This window comes from Pseudophryne corroboree, unplaced genomic scaffold, assembly GCF_028390025.1.
Source record: "Pseudophryne corroboree isolate aPseCor3 unplaced genomic scaffold, aPseCor3.hap2 scaffold_373, whole genome shotgun sequence".
Classification (NCBI taxonomy): domain Eukaryota; kingdom Metazoa; phylum Chordata; class Amphibia; order Anura; family Myobatrachidae; genus Pseudophryne; species Pseudophryne corroboree.
Window position 1 is genome coordinate 1 of NW_026970023.1, and position 21,275 is coordinate 21,275.

At 48.8% G+C, this 21,275-nt stretch overlaps 7 non-coding genes and 1 pseudogene across 7 annotated transcripts; all 8 read right to left on the reverse strand.

Moving 5' to 3' along the window:
* Nucleotides 1-522: 522 nt before the first annotated feature.
* LOC135021947 (U1 spliceosomal RNA) lies at nt 523-686 on the reverse strand. Its single transcript, XR_010219141.1, has one exon. It is a non-coding gene; the product is annotated as a U1 spliceosomal RNA (small nuclear RNA).
* A 671-nt stretch (nt 687-1,357) lies between these two features.
* On the reverse strand, nt 1,358-1,520 carry LOC135021872 (U1 spliceosomal RNA). Its single transcript, XR_010219071.1, has one exon. It is a non-coding gene; the product is annotated as a U1 spliceosomal RNA (small nuclear RNA).
* A 152-nt stretch (nt 1,521-1,672) lies between these two features.
* Nucleotides 1,673-1,836, reverse strand: LOC135021945 (U1 spliceosomal RNA). Its single transcript, XR_010219139.1, has one exon. It is a non-coding gene; the product is annotated as a U1 spliceosomal RNA (small nuclear RNA).
* Nucleotides 1,837-2,805: 969 nt separating this feature from the next.
* LOC135021931 (U1 spliceosomal RNA) lies at nt 2,806-2,969 on the reverse strand. The gene has a single exon (XR_010219126.1). It is a non-coding gene; the product is annotated as a U1 spliceosomal RNA (small nuclear RNA).
* A 674-nt stretch (nt 2,970-3,643) lies between these two features.
* LOC135021866 (U1 spliceosomal RNA) lies at nt 3,644-3,806 on the reverse strand. Its single transcript, XR_010219067.1, has one exon. It is a non-coding gene; the product is annotated as a U1 spliceosomal RNA (small nuclear RNA).
* A 152-nt stretch (nt 3,807-3,958) lies between these two features.
* LOC135021682 (U1 spliceosomal RNA) lies at nt 3,959-4,122 on the reverse strand. The gene has a single exon (XR_010218901.1). It is a non-coding gene; the product is annotated as a U1 spliceosomal RNA (small nuclear RNA).
* Nucleotides 4,123-4,814: 692 nt separating this feature from the next.
* LOC135021760 (U1 spliceosomal RNA) lies at nt 4,815-4,956 on the reverse strand (annotated as a pseudogene).
* Nucleotides 4,957-5,108: 152 nt separating this feature from the next.
* Nucleotides 5,109-5,272, reverse strand: LOC135021732 (U1 spliceosomal RNA). Its single transcript, XR_010218949.1, has one exon. It is a non-coding gene; the product is annotated as a U1 spliceosomal RNA (small nuclear RNA).
* Nucleotides 5,273-21,275: the final 16,003 nt, after the last annotated feature.

Sequence of the window (21,275 nt, forward strand, 5' to 3'; positions counted from 1 at the left end):
TCATTACATTGTGGTGTTCTGTATACTACAGTAACATAGTAATATAGTAACATATAGTAACATAGTTTTTGAGGTTGAATAGAGGCAAATTGCCCATCGTGTTCAACCTGTTTTAAGTTGTGATGATTCTACATACTTGCTGAATAATGTTTTATGACTAGTTAACTACTATAACTCATGTTACCCCCGGATTAACCATGTTGATATTTTAAGTATTATAACCTTGGATAGCTTTTTCATTCAGAAATGTATCCATTCCTTTTTTAAATCCAATTACAGAGTCCGCCATTACCACCTTCCCTGGCAGGGAATTCCACATCCTGATTGCCCTAACAGTGAAGATCATAGTATCTCACCTGGCAGGTAAGTAGGAGTTGGGCTAGAGCTGTGGAGGATTGCTGCTCGGGCACCCCCTGTCAAGTGAAGGAGATCCAACTGAGGCAGCACAAGGGAACTCTCGAAAGAAGAACAAGGCTAGAGGAAGATCTGAGACAAAGAAATCTGACTTTTACCAGAGCTGACCAGAGGAAAGCACAAACACAGTCCCCCACTACCACAAATAATGCAGTCGAGTTTCCCACATTTGGGGAAATCACAGGGGTCAGCATACCCAGAGTGCAATGAATGAACCTCACCCTGGGAGAACAATCTTCATGACCATGGTATCTCCTATGCAAAATAAGTATGATTTGGGATAGGGCTGGGGAGGGCCGCTGCTCAGGCACATCTCTGTCAAGTAAAGGAGATTCAACTGAGGCAACACAAGGGAACTCTCATCTGGGGACAACAACTGCAGGGAGAACACATATTTTCAGATGAACATGGGAGGGCAGAAGGCTGCCTAATACTGAAGCACCCCCAAACAACAAACCAAATGCAACTACTAGTGCAAGCATTCCTGGGGGAAGGCCTGCAGCAGATGGATTTGCATATGGTGATGTCATCCAAGCAGTGGGTCAAAGTTGGCTTCAACCCTCGTCTGCATATGAAAATAAAAATGGGGTGTGCAGGGCATGGCGGCCTTTTGCGGCGCTTGGATGACCCCTAGTTCGCATTAAACACCTCCACCTTCCTTCGGTGTGGGGCTCATGTTGGCTATGCCCCAGCCCCTGAAGCATTCAAGCTGATTTCTTGCAGCAGCTGGGCACTGTAACAGCTCCATAGCTGCTCTGTAAAGCAAGTAAAAGGGTGTGGGCCCTGCAGCACTACCTGTAGTTTGCATTGTGCTTTGGAAGGCACAAAGTAAGCAGACGGGAGAAGTCAGGATAGTGCACAAGGGCATAGAAGGGAGCGGCTCAAGAAAAGAGAAGTGGAAACAGACAGCAAACTAGGCTGGAGAGAGACCTGAGACAAAGAGATCTGAATTATACGAGAGCCGACCAGAGGAAACACAAATTATGTAATCAAGTGTCCCACATTTGGGGAAATCGTAGGAGCAGCACACCCAGAGTGCATTGGGTGAGCCTTGCCCTGGGAGAAGCACCTTCCTGATCATAGTATCTCACCTGGCAGGTAAGTAGGAGTTGGGCTAGAGCTGGGGAGGGTCGCTGTTCGGGCACCCCCCTGTCAAGTGAAGGAGCTCCAACTGAGGCAGCACAAGGAAACTCTCGAAAAAAGAACAAGGCTAGAGGAAGATCTGAGACAAAGAAATCTGACTTTTACCAGAGCTGACCAGAGGAAAGCACAAACACAGTCCCCCACTACCACAAATAATGCAGTCGAGTTTCCCACATTTGGGGAAATCACAGGGGTCAGCATACCCAGAATGCAATGAATGAACCTCACCCTGGGAGAACAATCTTCATGACAATGGTATCTCCTATGCAAAATAAGTATGATTTGGGATAGGGCTGGGGAGGGCCGCTGCTCAGGCACATCTCTGTCAAGTAAAGGAGATTCAACTGAGGCAGCACAAGGGAACTCTCATCTGGGGACAACAACTGCAGGGAGAACACATATTTTCAGATGAACATGGGAGAGCAGAAGGCTGCCTAATACTGAAGCACCCCCAAACAACAAACCAAATGCAACAACTAGTACAAGCATTCCTGGGAAAAGGTCTGCAGAAGACGGATTTGCATACGGTGATGTCATCCAAGCAGTGGGCCAAAGTTGGCTGGAACCCTCATCTGCATATGAAAAGAGAAAAGGGGTATGCAGGGCATGGCGGCCTTTTGCGGCGCTTGGATGACCCTTAGTTCGCATTAAACACCTCCACCCTCCGTCGGTGTGGGGCTCATGTTGGCTATGCCCCAGCCCCTGAAGCATTCAAGCTGATTTCTTGCAGCAGCTGGGCACTGTAACAGCTCCAGAGCTGCTCTGAAAGGCAAGTAAAAGGGTGTGGGCCCTGCAGCACTACCTGTAGTTTGCATTGTGCGTTGGAAGGCACAAAGTAAGCAGACAGGAGAAGTCAGGAGAGTGCACAAGGGCATAGAAGGCAGCGGCTCAAGAAAAGAGAAGTGGAAACAGACAGCAAACTAGGCTGGAGAGAGACCTGAGACAAAGAGATCTGAATTATACGAGAGCCGACCAGGGGAAACACAAATTATGCAGTCAAGTTTCCCACATTTGGGGAAATCAGAGTGCAATGGGTGAGCCTTGCCCTGGGAGAAGCACCTTCATGATCATAGTATCTCACCTGGCAGGTAAGTAGGAGTTGGGCTAGAGCTGGGGAGGGTCGCTGCTCGGGCACCCCCCTGTCAAGTGAAAGAGATCCAACTGAGGCAGCACAAGGGAACTCTCGAAAGAAGAACAAGGCTAGAGGAAGATCTGAGACAAATAAATCTGACTTTTACCAGAGCTGACCAGAGGAAAGCACAAACACAGTCCCCCACTACCACAAATAATGCAGTCGAGTTTCCCACATTTGGGGAAATCACAGGGGTCAGCATACCCAGAATACAATGAATGAACCTCACCCTGGGAGAACAATCTTCATGACCATGGTATCTCCTATGCAAAATAAGTATGATTTGGGATAGGGCTGGGGAGGGCCGCTGCTCAGGCACATCTCTGTCAAGTAAAGGAGATTCAACTGAGGCAGCACAAGGGAACTCTCATCTGGGGACAACAACTGCAGGGAGAACACATATTTTCAGATGAACATGGGAGGGCAGAAGGCTGCTTAATACTGAAGCACCCCCAAACAACAAACCAAATGCAACAACTAGTGCAAGCATTCCTGGGGGAAGGCCTGCAGCAGATGGATTTGCATACGGTGATGTCATCCAAGCAGTGGGTCAAAGTTGGCTTCAACCCTCGTCTGCATATGAAAAGAGAAAAGGGGCGTGCAGGGCATGGCGGCCTTTTGCGGCGCTTGGATGACCCCTAGTTCACATTAAACACCTCCACCCTCCTTCGGTGTGGGGCTCATGTTGGCTATGCCCCAGCCCCTGAAGCATTCAAGCTGATTTCTTGCAGCAGCTGGGCACTGTAACAGCTCCAGAGCTGCTCTGTACGGCAAGTAAAAGGGTGTGGGCCCTGCAGCACTACCTGTAGTTTGCATTGTGCATTGGAAGGCACAAAGTAAGCAGACAGGAGGAGAAGTCAGGATAGTGCACAAGGGTATAAAAGGGAGGGGCTCATGAAAAAAGAAGTGGAAACAGACAGCAAACTAGGCTGGAGAGAGACCTGAGACAAAGAGATCTGAATTATACAAGAGCTGACCAGGGGAAACACAAATTATGCAGTCAAGCTTCCCACATTTGGGGAAATCGCAGGGGCACCACACCCAGAGTGCAATGGGTGAGCCTTGCCCTGGGAGAAGCACCTTCATGATCAAAGTATCTCACCTGGCAGGTAAGTAGGAGTTGGGCTAGAGCTGAGGAGGGTCGCTGCTCTGGCACCCCCCTGTCAAGTGAAAGAGATCCAACTGAGGCAGCACAAGGGAACTCTCGAAAGAAGAACAAGGCTAGAGGAAGATCTGAGACAAATAAATCTGACTTTTACCAGAGCTGTCCAGAGGAAAGCACAAACACAGTCCCCCACTACCACAAATAATGCAGTCGAGTTTCCCACATTTGGGGAAATCACAGGGGTCAGCATACCCAGAATGCAATGAATGAACCTCACCCTGGGAGAACAATCTTCATGACCATGGTATCGCCTATGCAAAATAAGTATGATTTTGTATAGGGCTGGGGAGGGCCGCTGCTCAGGCACATCTCTGTCAAGTAAAGGAGATTCAACTGAGGCAGCACAAGGGAACTCTCATCTGGGGACAACAACTGCAGGGAGAACACATATTTCCAGATAAACATGGGAGGGCAGAAGGCTGCCTAATACTGAAGCACCCCCAAACAACAAACCAAATGCAACAACTAGTACAAGCATTCCTGGGGGAAGGCCTGCAGCAGATGGATTTGCATATGGTGATGTCATCCAAGCAGTGGGTCAAAGTTGGCTTCAACCCTCGTCTGCATATGAAAAGAGAAAAGGGGCGTGCAGGGCATGGCGGCCTTTTGCGGCGCTTGGATGACCCCTAGTTCGCATTAAACACCTCCACCCTCCTTTGGTGTGGGGCTCATGTTGGCTCTGCCCCAGCCCCTGAAGCATTCAAGCTGATTTCTTGCAGCAGCTGGGCACTGTAACAGCTCCAGAGCTGCTCTGAACGGCAAGTAAAAGGGTGTGGGCCCTGCAGCACTACCTGTAGTTTGCATTGTGCATTGGAAGGCACAAAGTAAGCAGACGGGAGAAGTCAGGATAGTGCGCAAGGGCATAGAAGGGAGCGGCTCAAGAAAAGAGAAGTTGAAACAGACAGCAAACTAGGATGGAGAGAGACCTGAGACAAAGAGATCTGAATTATATGAGAGCCGACCAGGGGAAACACAAATTATGCAGTCAAGTTTCCCACATTTGGGGAAATCGCAGGAGCAGCACACCCAGAGTGCAATGGGTGAGCCTTGCCCTGGGAGAAGCACCTACATGATCATAGTATCTCACCTGCCAGGTAAGTAGAAGTTGGGCTAGAGCTGGGGAGGGTCGCTGCTCGGGTACCCCCCTGTCAAGTGAAGGAGATCCAACTGAGGCAGCACAAGGGAACTCTCGAAAGAAGAACAAGGCTAGAGGAAGATCTGAGACAAATAAATCTGACTTTTACCAGAGCTGACCAGAGGAAAGCACAAACACAGTCCCCCACTACCACAAATAATGCAGTCGAGTTTCCCACATTTGGGGAAATCACAGGGGTCAGCATACCCAGAATGCAATGAATGAACCTCACCCTGGGAGAACAATCTTCATGACCATGGTATCTCCTATGCAAAATAAGTATGATTTGGGATAGGGCTGGGGAGGGCCGCTGCTCAGGCACATCTCTGTCAAGTAAAGGAGATTCAACTGAGGCAGCACAAGGGAACTCTCATCTGGGGACAACAACTGCAGGGAGAACACAAATTTTCAGATGAACATGGGAGGGCAGAAGGCTGCCTAATAATGAAGCACCCCCAAACAACAAACCAAATGCAACAACTAGTGCAAGCATTCCTGGGGGAAGGCCTGCAGCAGATGGATTTGCATACGGTGATGTCATCCAAGCAGTGGGTCAAACAACAAACCAAATGCAACAACTAGTGCAAGCATTCCTGGGGGAAGGCCTGCAGCAGATGGATTTGCATACGGTGATGTCATCCAAGCAGTGGGTCAAAGTTGGCTTCAACCCTCGTCTGCATATGAAAAGAGAAAAGAGGCGTGTAGGGCATGGCGGCCTTTTGCGGCGCTTGGATGACCCCTAGTTCGCATTAAACACCTCCACCCTCCTTCGGTGTGGGGCTCATGTTGGCTATGCCCCAGCCCCTGAAGCATTCAAGCTGATTTCTTGCAGCAGCTGGGCACTGTAACAGCTCCAGAGCTGCTCTGTACGGCAAGTAAAAGGGTGTGGGCCCTGCAGCACTACCTGTAGTTTGCATTGTGCATTGGAAGGCACAAAGTAAGCAGGCAAGGTCCAGAGAACAGTTAGAGGTCGGAGTAGCACTATCTCAAGTAGTACTACGACAGCACGGATGGATTCTAAATATTCCAAAATCGCAGCTGATTCCGACGACACGTCTGCTGTTCCTAGGGATGATTCTGGACACAGTACAGAAAAAGGTGTTTCTCCCGGAGGAGAAAGCCAAGGAGTTATCCGACATAGTCAGGAACCTCCTAAGACCAGGCCAAGTGTCAGTACAATGCACAATGGTCCTGGGAAAGATGGTGGCTTCTTACGAAGCGATTCCATTCGGCAGATTCCATGCAAGAACTTTTCAGTGGGATCTGCTGGACAAATGGTCCGGATCGCATCTTCAAATGCATCAGCGGATAACCCTGTCTCCAAGGACAAGGATGTCTCTCCTGTGGTGGTTACAGAGTGCTCATCTCCTAGAGGGCCGCAGATTCGGCATTCAGGATTGGGTCCTGGTGACCACGGATGCCAGCCTGAGAGGCTGGGGAGCAGTCACACAGGGAAGAAATTTCCTGGGCTTGTGGTCAAGCATGGAAACGTCACTTCACATAAATATCCTGGAACTAAGGGCCATTTACAATGCCCTAAGTCAGGCAAGACCTCTGCTTCAGGGTCAGCCGGTGTTGATCCAGTCGGACAACATCACGGCAGTCGCCCACGTAAACAGACAGGGCGGCACAAGAAGCAGGAGGGCAATGATGGAAGTGGCAAGGATTCTTCGCTGGGCGGAGAATCATGTGATAGCACTGTCAGCAGTGTTCATTCCGGGAGTGGACAACTGGGAAGCAGACTTCCTCAGCAGACACGATCTTCACCCGGGGGAGTGGGGACTTCACCCAGAAGTCTTCCACATGATTGTGAACCGTTGGGAAAAACCAAAGGGTGGACATGATGGCGTCCCGCCTCAACAAAAAGCTGGACAGATATTGCGCCAGGTCAAGGGACCCTCAGGCAATAGCTGTGGACTCTCTGGTAACACCGTGGGTGTACCAGTCAGTGTATGTGTTCCCTCCTCTTCCTCTCATACCAAAAGTACTGAGAATCATAAGAAGGAGAGGAGTAAAGACTATACTCGTGGCTCCGGATTGGCCAAGAAGGACTTGGTACCCGGAAATTCAAGAGATGCTCACGGAAGACCCGTGGCCTCTACCTCTAAGAAAGGACCTGCTCCAGCAGGGACCATGTCTGTTCCAAGACTTACCGCGGCTGCGTTTGACGGCATGGCGGTTGAACGCCGGATCCTGAAGGAAAAAGGCATTCCGGATGAAGTCATCCCTACCCTGATCAAAGCCAGGAAGGATGTAACCATACAACATTATCACCGTATTTGGCGTAAATATGTTGCGTGGTGCGAGGCCAGGAAGGCCCCTACAGAGGAATTTCAACTGGGTCGTTTCCTGCATTTCCTGCAAACAGGACTGTCTATGGGCCTCAAATTAGGGTCCATTAAGGTTCAAATTTCGGCCCTGTCAATATTCTTCCAAAAAGAACTGGCTTCTGTTCCTGAAGTTCAGACGTTTGTCAAGGGAGTACTGCATATACAGCCTCCTTTTGTGCCTCCAGTGGCACCTTGGGATCTCAATGTAGTTTTGGGATTCCTAAAATCACATTGGTTTGAACCACTCACCACTGTGGACTTAAAATATCTCACATGGAAAGTGGTAATGCTGTTAGCCCTGGCTTCAGCCAGGCGTGTCTCAGAATTGACCAAAACAAAAAACTGCAACAAACGAGCGCCTAATCATCAAAATAAAAAGTGAAAACCAATACGTGTTTCATAGAATTAAATAATCACAATTTTATGTTCCTGATAGTCTGCGCTTGCCGGAATACTATGTGTAGTATTGTGGTGATAGCATAGAAAAAGAACAAACGGCTGCGCTGAATATCAGGAACGAAACATGATGTACAGAGAGCCAACGTAAAAAATAACAATGTTTATTAATAAAACATATAAAAAGATTAATTGTCAAATAACCGGTGAAAAATATATACAAATATATATAAGAACAGTCACTAGACGTGAACTAGTGGTATATTGTAATGACTCAGCTTATTGGGGTGAAAAGTTCCGTGATTCACTTGTTAGATAGTTGATAAATACCAGGTGTGTTGGTAGGATCCTAATGAATAAAAAAGTCCCTCAGTTGAAATTGATATTCAATACCTTTCCAAAATGGGCTGGTAAGAGCCGAGCGTCCTCGGCTTCAATGTCCTGCAATGCCCATATACGCTGTGCAGCGGAAAGGAATGGACCGTCTCTCTCACAACCCGGTCGTGGCGGCGTGTGCGCTGAAGCCGCTGATGTCGGATGCTGTAGAAGGAGGGTGCAGCGGGGACCAAGGAACACCTGGAAGATTTCACCTGAGCTGAGTGTGGATAGGGGCGGGTCCTGACGCGTTTCGTCACGTTCACGTGACTTTCTCAAAGGTAGAATGTTCTTATATATATTTATATATATTTTTCACCGGTTATTTGACAATTAATCTTTTTATATGTTTTATTAATAAACATTGTTATTTTTTACGTTGGCTCTCTGTACATCGCGTCTCAGAATTGGCGGCTTTATCCTATAAAAGCCCTTACCTAATTTTTCATATGTGGTGCCTGCGGCTACTAGGGACTTGGAGGATTCCAAGTTGCTGGACGTAGTCAGGGCCCTGAAAATATATGTTTCCAGGACGGCTGGAGTCAGAAAATCTGATTCGCTGTTTATCCTGTATGCACCCAGCAAGCTGGGTGCTCCTGCTTCTAAGCAGACGATTGCTCGTTGGATTTGTAGTACAATTCAGCTTGCACATTCTGTGGCAGGCCTGCCACAGCCAAAATCTGTAAAAGCCCATTCCACACGGAAAGTGGGCTCATCTTGGGCGGCTGCCCGAGGGGTCTCGGCTTTACAACTTTGCCGAGCAGCTACTTGGTCAGGGGAAAACATGTTTGCTAAATTCTACAAATTTGATACCCTGGCTGAGGAGGACCTGGAGTTCTCTCATTCGGTGCTGCAGAGTCATCCGCACTCTCCCACCCGGTTGGGAGCTTTGGTATAATCCCCATGGTCCTTTCGGAGTCCCCAGCATCCACTAGGACGTTAGAGAAAATAAGAATTTACTTACCGATAATTCTATTTCTCATAGTCCATAGTGGATGCTGGGCGCCCATCCCAAGTGCGGATTGTCTGCATTACTTGTACATAGTTATTGTTACAAAAATCGGGTTATTGTTGTTGTGAGCCATCTTTTCAGAGGCTCCTTCTGTTATCATGCTGTTAACTGGGTTCAGATCACAAGTTGTACGGTGTGATTGGTGTGGCTGGTATGAGTCTTACCCGGGATTCAAAATCCTTCCTTATTGTGTACGCTCGTCCGGGCACAGTATCCTAACTGAGGCTTGGAGGAGGGTCATAGGGGGAGGAGCCAGTGCACACCAGCTAGTCCTAAAGCTTTTACTTTGTGCCCAGTCTCCTGCGGAGCCGCTATTCCCCATGGTCCTTTCGGAGTCCCCAGCATCCACTACGGACTATGAGAAATAGAATTATCGGTAAGTAAATTCTTATTTTCTGGACTGTGTCCAGGATCATCCTTAGGAATAGAAGACGTGTCGTCGGAATCAGCTGCGATTTTGGAATATTAAGAATCCAACCGTGCTGCCGCAACACTACTTGAGATAGTGCTACCCCGACTACCAACTGTTCCCTGGATCTTGCCCTTATCCGGAGATCGTCCAAGTAAGGGATAATTAAAACTCCCTTCCTTCGAAGGAGTATCATCATTTCGGCCATTACTTTGGTAAAGACCCGGGGTGCCGTGGACAAACCAAACGGCAGCGTCTGAAACTGATAGTGACAGTTCTGTACCACAAACCTGAGGTACCCTTGGTGAGAAGGGTAATTTGGGACATGGAGATAAGCATCCTTGATGTCCAGAGACACCATATAATCCCCTTCTTCCCGGTTTGCCATCACCGCTCTGAGTGACTCCATCTTGAATTTGAACCTTTGTATGTAAGTGTTCAAGGATTTCAGATTTAAATTAGGTCTCACCGAGCCGTCCGGCTTCGGTACCACAAACAGCGTGGAATAATACCCCTTTCCCTGTTGTAGGAGGGGTACCTTGATTATCACCTGCTGGGAATACAGCTTGTGAATGGCTTCCCATACCGCCTCCCTGTCGGAGGGAGACGTCGGTAAAGCAGACTTTAGGAAAACGGCGAAGGGGAGACGTCTCGAATTCCAATTTGTACCCCTGAGATACCACCTGAAGGATCCAGGGGTCCACCTGTGAGTGAGCCCACTGCACGCTGAAATTTATGAGACGGGCCCCCACCGTTTCTGTTCCTGGGAACTGGCTGTTTGCTGCAGCCTTTTTCCTCTCCCTCTGCCACGGGGCAGAAATGAGGAGCCTTTTGCCCGCTTGCCCTTATGGGGCCCAAAGGACTGCGCCTGATAATACGGCGTCTTCTTATGTTGAGAGGCTACCTGGGGTAAAAATGTGGATTTCCCAGCCGTTGCCGTGGCCACCAGGTCTGTTAGACCTACCCCAAATAACTCCTCCCTTTTATAAGGCGATACTTCCATATGCCTTTTGGAATCAGCATCACCTGACCACTGTCTTGTCCATAACCCTCTTCTGGCAGAAATGGACAGCGCACTTACTCTTGATGCCAGTCGGCAAATATCCCTCTGTGCATCACGCATATATAGAAAGCATCTTTTAAATGCTCTATAGTCAGTAATATACTGTCCCTATCTAGGGTATCAATATTGTCAGTCAGGGAATCCGACCAAGCCATCCCAGCACTGCACATCCAGGCTGAGGCGATTGCTGGTCGCAGTATCACACCCGTGTGAGTGTATATACATTTTAGGATATTTTACTGCTTTCTGTCAGCAGGTTCCTTAAGGGCGGCCGTATCCGGGGACGGTAGTGCCACCTGTTTAGACAAGCGTGTGAGCGCTTTATTCACCCTAGGGGGTGTTTCCCAATGTGCCCTATCCTCTGGCGGGAAGGGGTATGATGCTAATAACTTTTTAGGAATTAACAGTTTTTATCGGGGGAAACCCACGCATCATCACACACTTCATTTAATTCCTCAGATGCAGGAAAAACTACAGGCAGTTTTTTCTCACCCAACATAATACCCTTTTTAGTGGTACTGGTATTATCAGAAATGTGTAAAAACATTTTCCATAGCCTCAATCATGTAACGTGTGGCCCTACTGGAAGTCACATTCGTCTCTTAATCGTCGACACTGGAATCAGTATCCGTGTCGGCGTCTGTATCTGCCATCTGCGGTAACGGGCGTTTTAGAGCCCCTGATGGCTTTTGAGACACCTGGACAGGCACAGGCTGAGTAGCCGGCTGTCTCATGTCATCAATCTTTTGTAAAGAGCTGACACTGTCACGTAATTCCTTCCATAAGCTCAGCCACTCAGGTGTCGACTCCCTAGGGGGTGACAACTCCATTACAGGCAATTGCTCCGCCTCCACACCATTTTCCTCCTCATACATGTCGACACAATCGTACCGACACACACACACACAGGGAATGCTCTGATAGAGGACAGGACCCCACTAGCCCTTTGGGGAGACAGAGGGAGAGTATGCCAGCACACACCAGAGCGCTATATATATATATATATATATACAGGGATAACCTTATATAAGTGTTTTTCCCCTTATAGCTGCTGTATTGTTATACTACGCCTAATTAGTGCCCCCCTCTCTTTTTTAACCCCTTTCTGTAGTGTAGTAACTGCAGGGGAGAGCCAGGGAGTTTCCCTCCAACGGAGCTGTGAGAGAAAATGGCGCCAGTGTGCTGAGGAGATAGGCTCCGCCCCCTTCTCGGCGGCCTTTTCTCCCGTTTTTCTGTGGAATCTGCCAGGGGTTAAAATTCATCCATATAGCCCTGGGGGCTATATGTGATGTATTTTCGCCAGCCAAGGTGTTTCTATTGCTGCTCAGGGTGCCCCCCCCTAGCGCCCTGCACCCTCAGTGACCGAAGTGTGAAGTGTGCTGAGGAGCAATGGCGCACAGCTGCAGTGCTGTGCGCTACCTTGGTGAAGACAGGATGTCTTCTGCCGCCGATTTTCCGGACCTCTTCTTGCTTCTGGCTCTGTAAGGGGGCCGGCGGCGCGGCTCTGGGACCGAGCTCCGAGGCTGGGCCTGTGTTCGGTCCCTCTGGAGCTAATGGTGTCCAGTAGCCTAAGAAGCCCAATCCACTCTGCACGCAGGTGAGTTCGCTTCTTCTCCCCTTAGTCCCTCGATGCAGTGAGCCTGTTGCCAGCAGGTCTCACTGAAAATAAAAAACCTAAAACTAAACTTTCACTAAGAAGCTCAGGAGAGCCCCTAGTGTGCACCCTTCTCGGCCGGGCACAAAAATCTAACTGAGGCTTGGAGGATTGTCATAGGGGGAGGAGCCAGTGCACACCAGGTAGTCCTAAAGCTTTACTTTTGTGCCCAGTATCCTGCGGAGCCGCTAATCCCCATGGTCCTTACGGAGTTCCCAGCATCCACTAGGACGTCAGAGAAACACTGATAGAGTACATTATATTTATGAATTAATTGCTTCCAGATTCTGCAGCAGCATCATCAGCACCACCAGTGTTACTCACAGTCACTTCACACTGACTGCTGCACAACACATCACTTAATTTCCGGGCCGCCCGCCACCTGGTGAAGAGACATGGGAGATGAAGGACCAGCAGTGCCACGTTGAGCGGAAGTATTGTGAATTAGTTACCCACACACTCCTTGTGACACCTGCTCCCCGTCTGCCCTCCCACCCGCCGCCTGCCGTCCGGAACCCGCACTGACAAGTAAGTCTCAGCAGAATGTGTCTGCCAGCAGCTCCCAGTCCCTCCTAGAGGAACACTGCCAGTGGTGTGGCGGCCGCGGCACACTAGGACTGAGAGACCGCAGCAGGAGGAAAGCACAGGTGGGCGGGAGGAGAGCATGGGCGGACATCACCACGTCACATTGCAAGGTGACGCCAGTCCCCCCAGTGAGGCCGCCGACGAATGCACTCAGCATAGTATTAGCAGCAGGCAGAGGGGGGTCGGGTGCAGCGGTGGTGGGAGGTACGGAAATGAGCTGCAGGCTAGGCTCCACCGATCACACAGTCAGCGATCACTGTGCTACAGCAAGCGTGGCGTGCAGCGGTGCTGGACATTAGGGAGTGCCTGTGCGCACCAGGCACCCCTTGTACGCACGCCTATGCGCTACCACCCCCCATATGCCACACTACATCACTATGCTACAGCCCTCCCATATGCTGCACTTCATAATTACACTATACCCCCCATACAACATACTACATCACCACACTACACTACTCACAATAAAATTAAAACATCCCAGTTCCTCATTCTTAATGAGCTCACGTGAGTTCTCTCCCCAACGGAGCTCCAGACCAAGTAACAATGAAGACACCAGCATCGTATAGGGGGCAGGCCTGGTCCACTTGTCAGGAGAGAGCAGTCACAGGAGGGTAAGAAGGGGGCGGGGCCTAGTCCTACAGACGGGAGAGAGCACAGACAGGAGAGAGCAAGGTACAGGGGTAGAAGGGGACGGAGCCTATTCTTACAGGCTTTCAAAATTCGACTTTAAAATTCGACATTTGACAAATTCGACTTTTCTGCAATGGTACAAATGCGGCAATTCGACAAAAGTATATTCAATTGAAGTTTGTAAATTCGACAACAGTGCTTTTAAACAGTAAATTCGTCATTTTCAATCCGCCACACTTTGCTGGCGGAATCTAATAAAAAAAATTTAAAAACATGTTTTTTTTTTGCAGTTTTTTTTTTTTGGTAATAGCATATCTATTTATATTAGAAGGGATTAGGTACTTGGTTTGTCTTTTTTGGAGGCACAAGTATTATTTATATATTTTTTAAAATATTATTTATTTTTTAAATGGAATGTGAAAAACCCGGAAAAAAAATTGCGTGGGTCCCCCCTCCAAAGCATAACCAGCCTCGGGCTCTTCGAGCCGGTCCTGGTTCTAAAAATCCGGGGGAAAAACGGACAGGGGATCCCCCGTATTTTTAAAACCAGCACCGGGCTCTGCGCCTGGTGCTGGTGCAAAAAATACGGGGGACAAAAAGAGTAGGGGTCCCCCGTATTTTTTACACCAGCATCGGGCTCCACTAGCTGGACAGATAATGCCACAGCCGGGGGTCACTTTTATACAGTGCCCTGCGGCCGTGGCATTAAATATCCAACTAGTCACCCCTGGCCGGGGTACCCTGGGGGAGTGGGGACCCCTTCAATCAAGGGGTCCCCCCCCCCAGCCACCTAAGGGCCAGGGGTGAAGCCCGAGGCTGTCCCCCCATCCAAGGGCTGCGGATGGGAGGCTGATAGCCTTGAGAAAAGTTAAAGAATATTGTTTTTTCTAGTAGTACTACAAGTCCCAGCAAGCCTCCCCCGCAAGCTGGTACTTGGAGAACCACAAGTACCAGCATGCAGGAGAAAAACGGGCCCGCTGGTACCTGTAGTTCTACTGGGGAAAAAATACCCAAATAAAAACAGGACACAGACACCGTGAAAGTATAACTTTATTTCCCACCTGCCGACACACACATACTTACCTATGTTGACATGAAGCAGTCGGTCCTCTTCTCCAAGTAGAATCCACGGGTACCTGAAAATAAAAGATAATTATACTCACCTGATCCAGGTTCCAGATTAAATCCACGTACTTGGCAAAACAACAAACCGAACACCCGGACCAGACGGACTGAAAGGGGTCCCATGTTTACACATGGGATCCCTTTCCACGAATGCAGACATCCGAATCTCGCGAGAATCCGACAGCGGGATGATGACGTTCGTGCGCGCTCAGGCTAGCCGAGCAAGGCGGGAAGGTTCGAACCTGCCTCGGACCCGTGTAAAATGGGTGAAGTTCGGGGGGTTCGGATTCCGACTAACCGAACCCACTCATCACTAGTATGTACGTGAGTGTCAGGTGCCGTGCGCGTACATACGTGTCAGTGCCGTGCGTGTACGTACGTGTGTGTGTCAAGTGTCGTACGTGTACGTGTGTGTGTGTGTGTGTGTCAGGTGGCGCGTACCTACATGTGTGTATGTCAGGTGCTGTGCATGTGTGTACGTACAGGCGTGTGTCAGGTGCCGCGCGTGTACGTACGTGTGTGTGTGTGCCAGGAGCCGCGCGTGTACATGCGTGTGGGTGTCAGGAGCCGTGCGTATACGTACATACGTGTAGGTGTCAGGTGCCGTGCGTATACGTATATACGTGTGTGTGTCAGGAGCCGCGCGTGTTCGTACATGTGTGTGTGTGTGTGTCAGGAGCCACGCGTGTGTGTGTGTCAGGAGCCACGCGTGTTCGTACATGTGTGTCAGGTGCCGCTCGTGTATGTGTGTGTGTGTGTTAAATTCCGCGTGTGTACGTACGTATGTGTGTGCCTGGAGCCGCGCGTGTACATACATGTGTGTGTGTGTCAGGTGCTGTACGTGTATGTGTGTGTCTCAGGTGCTGCACGTGTATATGTGTGTATCTCAGGTGCTGCATTTGTATGCGTCAGCTGCCACGTGGGTGTCAGGTGTTGAGCGTGTATGTGTTTGTGTCGCATCTGTATGTGTGTGACTGTCAGGTGCTGCACGTGTATGTGTGTGTCAGGTGCTGCATGTATATATGTGTGTGTTAGGTGCTGTTCATGTATGTGGGAGTGGCAGGTGCTACATGTGTATATATGTGTGAGTGGCAGGTGCTGCGTGTGTATACGAGTGTGTGTGAGGTGCTGCGAGTGTATGTGTGTGTTAGGTGCTCTGAGTGTATATGATTGTGTGTCAGGTGCTGTGCGTGTGTGCGTTAAATGCCACATGTATGTATGTGTGTCAGGTGCTGCGTGTGTGTGTGGGTGTGTCAGGTGCTGCATGTCTGTGTGTGTGGGTGTGTCAGGTGCTGCATGTGTGTGTGTGTGTGTGTGTGTGTGTCTGTCAGGTGCTGCATGTGTGTGTCAGGTGCTGCATGTCTGCGTGTGTGTGTCAGGCGCTGCATGTCTGTGTCAGGTGCTGCGTGTGTGTGTGTCAGGTGCTGTGTGTGTGTGTGTGTCAGGTGCTGCGTATGTGTGTGTGTGTCAGGTGCTGCGTGTCTGTGTCAGGTGCTGCGTGTCTGCGTGTGTGTGTCAGGTGCTGCGTGTCTGCGTGTGTGTGTCAGGTGCTGCATGTCTGCGTGTGTGTGTCAGGTGCTGCGTGTGTGTGTGTGTGTGTCAGGTGCTGCGTGTCTGCGTGTGTGTGTCAGGTGCTGCGTGTCTGTGTGTGTGTGTCAGGCGCTGCATGTCTGTGTGTCAGGTGCTGCGTGTGTGTGTGTGTGTGTCAGGTGCTGTGTGTGTGTGTCAGGTGCTGCGTGCCGTGTGCGTGTGTCAGGTGCGTGAGTGTGCGTGTGTCAGGTGCGTGAGTGTGTGTGTGTCAGGTGTGTGAGTGTGTGTGTGTGTGTCAGGTGCGTGAGTGTGTGTGTCAGGTGCGTGAGTGTGTGTGTGTCAGGCGCTGCGTGTCTGTGTGTGTCAGGCGCTGCGTGTCTGTGTGTGTCAGGCGCTGCGTGTGAGTGTGTGCGTGTGTGTCAGGTCCGTGTGAGTGTCAGGTGCTGCGTCTGTGTGTGTGTGTCAGGTGCTGCGTGTGTGCGTGTGTGTCAGGCGCTGCGTGTGCGTGTGTCAGGCGCTGCAGGGAGGGCGGGGGGGGGGGGACACACAGCAGGGAGGGCGGGGGGAGAACGGACACACAGCAGAGAGGAGGAGGGGGGGTGGACAGACACAGCGGGAGGAGGGGGGGTGGCCTGACACAGCGGGAGGAGGGGTGGTGGCCGGACACAGCGGGAGGAGGGGGGGGTGGCCGGACACAGCGGGAGGGGGAGGGTGGCCGGACACAGCGGGAGGGGGGGGTGGACGGACACAGCGGGAGGGGGGGTGGCCGGACACAGCGGGAGGGGGGGGTGGCCGGACACAGCAGGAGGAGGGGAGGGTGGCCGGACACAGCGGGAGGAGGGGAGGGTGGCCGGACACAGCGGGAGGGGGGGGTGGCCAGACACAGCGGGAGTGGTGGGGGGTGGCCGGTCACAGCGGGAGGGGGGGGTGGCCGGACACAGCGGGAGGGGGGGGTGGACGGACACAGCGAGAGGGGGGGGGGTGGCCGGACACAGCGGGAGGGGGGGGTGGCCGGACACAGCGGGAGGAGGGGAGGGTGGCCGGACACACAGCAGGGAGGGCACGGGGGGGAACACACTGCAGGGAGGAGGGGGGGACACACAGCAGGGAGGGCAAGGGGGGGGGGCGACGGACACACAGCAGGGGGGGGAGACGGACACACAGCAGGGAGGGCGAGAGGGGGAAGGGGGGGTGACTGGTGACCATAGAGACCTTGATAAATACCGCATACTGCAGGTAGGGAGGGCCGGACACAGCGGGAGGAGGAGGAGGGAGGAGTGGCCGGACACAGCTGCCCGAGACGCCTCCTACTGCCAGCCGCACCACAGACGCGGGGAGGAGACGCAGGCAGCCACCAGGGAAGGTCCGGCGGGCGGCCGGGCACACAGCGGGCAAGCGGGCGGGCGAGCGGGCGAGCGGCGGGCGGGCGGGCGGGAGGGGAGGGTGGCCGGGCGGGCGGGAAGGGAGGGTGGCCGGACACGCGGGGGAGAAGTGGAAGCTGGGTACACAGCGGTGGGCTGCCTGACAGAACTCACCCAGTGCTACGCAGCTCCGGCGATCTCCTCCCGCTTCATGGACCTCAATGAACTCACACGCCGGGAACCGCTGGCTGTCCTCCTGCAGCTCCACGTGACTCCTTCCCGCTCTGTCTCCTCGTGCCCAACTGCCAGAGCTACTCTCTGTACACCCCCTGCTGGCGGTCACTGCGCAGGCGCAACAAATTGAAATGCCCTATCTCTATAATGGGGCATATTTCTCTTAATTAAAAAAACCCTATAACTTTCTGAAAAACCACAACCCCAAAAGGCACTACACTGGGGCATACTCTATCTAGTAAAACAAACCCCAAGTCTTAATTCGTCCTCTATCCTGAGTTATGCCTTCCCAAAAAAATCTTCATTCACTCTATAGGAAAACGTTGTCAAAAAGCCACAGAGGGAGTGGCAGAAAAAAACTGACAGTTGGAACTTTAGCTTACTCCCAATTCCTCATTTTTTATTATTTTGCCCTGAAATTTGGCCTGCAGCAGCGGGTGACGATTCTACGCGTCCATGCCAAATTTCAGCTCAGTACGTCCTATCAGTTTTGAGGTGTAGCCCCTCAAACACCATGCCCCCATCTCAGAAGTTCCCTATGGGAGAATTCCGTTTGTTCGATTCAGCCTTAATATAAGGGCACGACGGTGCCCTTATAATTGAAAGTATTGTTTTCTTTCAAAAATCCACTTAATTTTCTTTACCCGATTATTAAAATGGTAATTGACAAAAACAAACTACATTGTCACCAGAAGAGCAATACAAAATGTACTAGTGATATATTAAAATCATCTTTCCAGCTTGAATTTCAATGATGCATTGGCGCAACGATTTTGTGAGAAACATCTTCACCCTTAAATAAAGATTTTCTTAATTCCTTACCTGTGTGCTAATTAGATATCACCTTGTTTTCACATTAAACAGACTTCCACATGAGAAAACAGCAAAGATGCAGTGGCGTTAATGTTTCCTGGTGTCAACCTGTATTATTTCCGTAGACATTGAAATGAGGATGCATCTTGCTGCCTTTCCAATGAAGCAAGTTTAATTTAGTAATAGGTGAAAAACCATCCCTACAAAGATGTTAATCAGATACTTGGCTTTGTGGACACTTTTCAGAGAACAAATTAGTTAGCATAAAAATAAAGCCAGAAAATGAAGAGCTGTTTAATCACTCAACTGGATTTTTTCTGCCAGCATTTTTCTTTTTCTCTGCAACCCACTGCTAAATTGTGCTTCCTAGCTGTTTTTTTATAAAATCACTGAATCAAATCTAACTCTGATTACATCAGAGAAGGCCAGGTACCCTACACCATAAGAGGGGGTTTGCAATTTTGACTTGTCTACTTAAATATCACCAAAATCTGATCACAAGGTCAATTACGTCCCTGGGTGGGATTGAACCACCAACCTTTTGATTAATAGCTGAACACACTAACCGATTGCGCCACAGAGACACTTTGCAAAAAGTATATACTGACAAAGACTAATAAGCATTCATCTAGAACGTTTCCTAGAAAAACTTTAAAAAGTCAATAATCTGGAGAGTGTTTGTAAGATGTTTCTTCCAGCAACCAATGAAGAAACACATTGGTACTTTCGCATGATGAGTGAGTGCTTCAGGATCTCTTGCACTTACATATGCAGCAGAGTACTGCAATGGAAGCATGCTGGGTCCATAACCCAGAGGTAGGCAGATTGAAACTATCCTTTGCTATATGCATTTTTTTGTTGTTCATTAAAGTAATCCAAAACTGGGATTGATATTTTAGCTTTTATTTTTACTTAAAGTACAATAACTTTTACCATTTTAATTTGTTTTAATAGTATATTGACAGTATTGTTTTCTTTCAAAAATCCACTTAATTTTCTTTACCCTATTATTAAAATGGTAATTGACAAAAACAAACTACATTGTCACCAGAAGGGCAATACAAAATGTACAAGTGATATATTAAAATCATCTTTCCAGCTTGAATTTCAATGATGCATTGGGGCAACGATTTTGTGAGAAACATCTTCACCCTTAAATAAAGATTTTCTTAATTCCTTACCTGTGTGCTAATTAGATATCACCTTGTTTTCACATTAAACAGACTTCCACATGAGAAAGCAGCAAGGATGCAGTGGCGTTAATGTTTCCTGGTGTCAACCTGTATTATTTCAGTAGATATTGAAATGAGGATGCATCTTGCTGCCTTTCCAATGAAGCAAGTTTAATTTAGTAATAGGTGAAAAACCATCCCTACAAATATGTTAATCAGATACTTGGCTTTGTGGACACTTTTCAGAGAACAAATTAGTTAGCATAAAAATAAAGCCAGAAAATGAAGAGCTGTTTAATCACTCAATTGGATTTTTCTGCCAGCATTTTTCTTTTTCTCTGCAACCCACTGCTAAATTGTGCTTCCTAGCTGTTTTTATAAAATCACTGAATCAAATCTAACTCTGATTACATCAGAGAAGGCCGGGTACCCTACACCATAACAGGGGGTTTGAAATTTTGACTTGTCTACTTAAAGATCACCAAAATCTGATAACAAGGTCAATTAAGTCCCTGGGTGGGATTGAACCACCAACCTTTTGGTTAATAGCCTTACACACTAACTGATTGCGCCACCGCGACACTTTGCAAAAGTACATACTGACAAAGGCTAATAAGCATTCATCTAGAACGATTCCTAGAAACATTTTAAAAAGTCAATAATGTGGAGAGTTTTTGTATGATGTTTCTTCCATCAACCAATGAAGAAACACATTGGTACTTTCCCATGATGAGTGAGTGCTTCAGGATCTCTTGCACTTACATGTGCAGCAGAGTACTGTAATGGAAGCATGCTGGGTCCATAACCCAGAGGTAGGCAGATTGAAACTATCCTCTGCTATATGCATGTTTTTTTTGTTAATTAAAGTAATCCAAAACTGGGATTGATATTTTTGCTCTTTTATTTTTACTTAAAGTACAATAACTTTTACCATTTTAATTTGTTTTAATAGTATATTGACAGTATTGTTTTCTTTCAAAAATCCAATTAATTTTCTTTACCCGATTATTAAAATGGTAATTGACAAAAGCAAACTACATTGTCACCAGAAGAGCAATACAAAATGTACAAGTGATATATTAAAATCATCTTTCCAGCTTGAATTTCAATGATGCATTGGGGCAACGATTTTGTGAGAAACATCTTCACCCTTAAATAAAGATTTTCTTAATTCCTTACCTGTGTGCTAATTAGATATCACCTTGTTTTCACATTAAACAGACTTCCACATGAGAAAGCAGCAAGGATGCAGTGGCGTTAATGTTTCCTGGTGTCAACCTGTATTATTTCAGTAGATATTGAAATGAGGATGCATCTTGCTGCCTTTCCAATGAAGCAAGTTTAATTTAGTAATAGGTGAAAAACCATCCCTACAAAGATGTTAATCAGATACTTGGCTTTGTGGACACTTTTCAGAGAACAAATTTGTTAGCATAAAAATAAAGCCAGAAAATGAAGAGCTGTTTAATCAGTCAATTGGATTTTTTTGCCAGCATATTTCTTTTTCTCTGCAACCCACTGCTAAATTGTGCTTCCTAGCTGTTTTTATAAAATCACTGAATCAAATCTAACTCTGATTACATCAGAGAAGGCC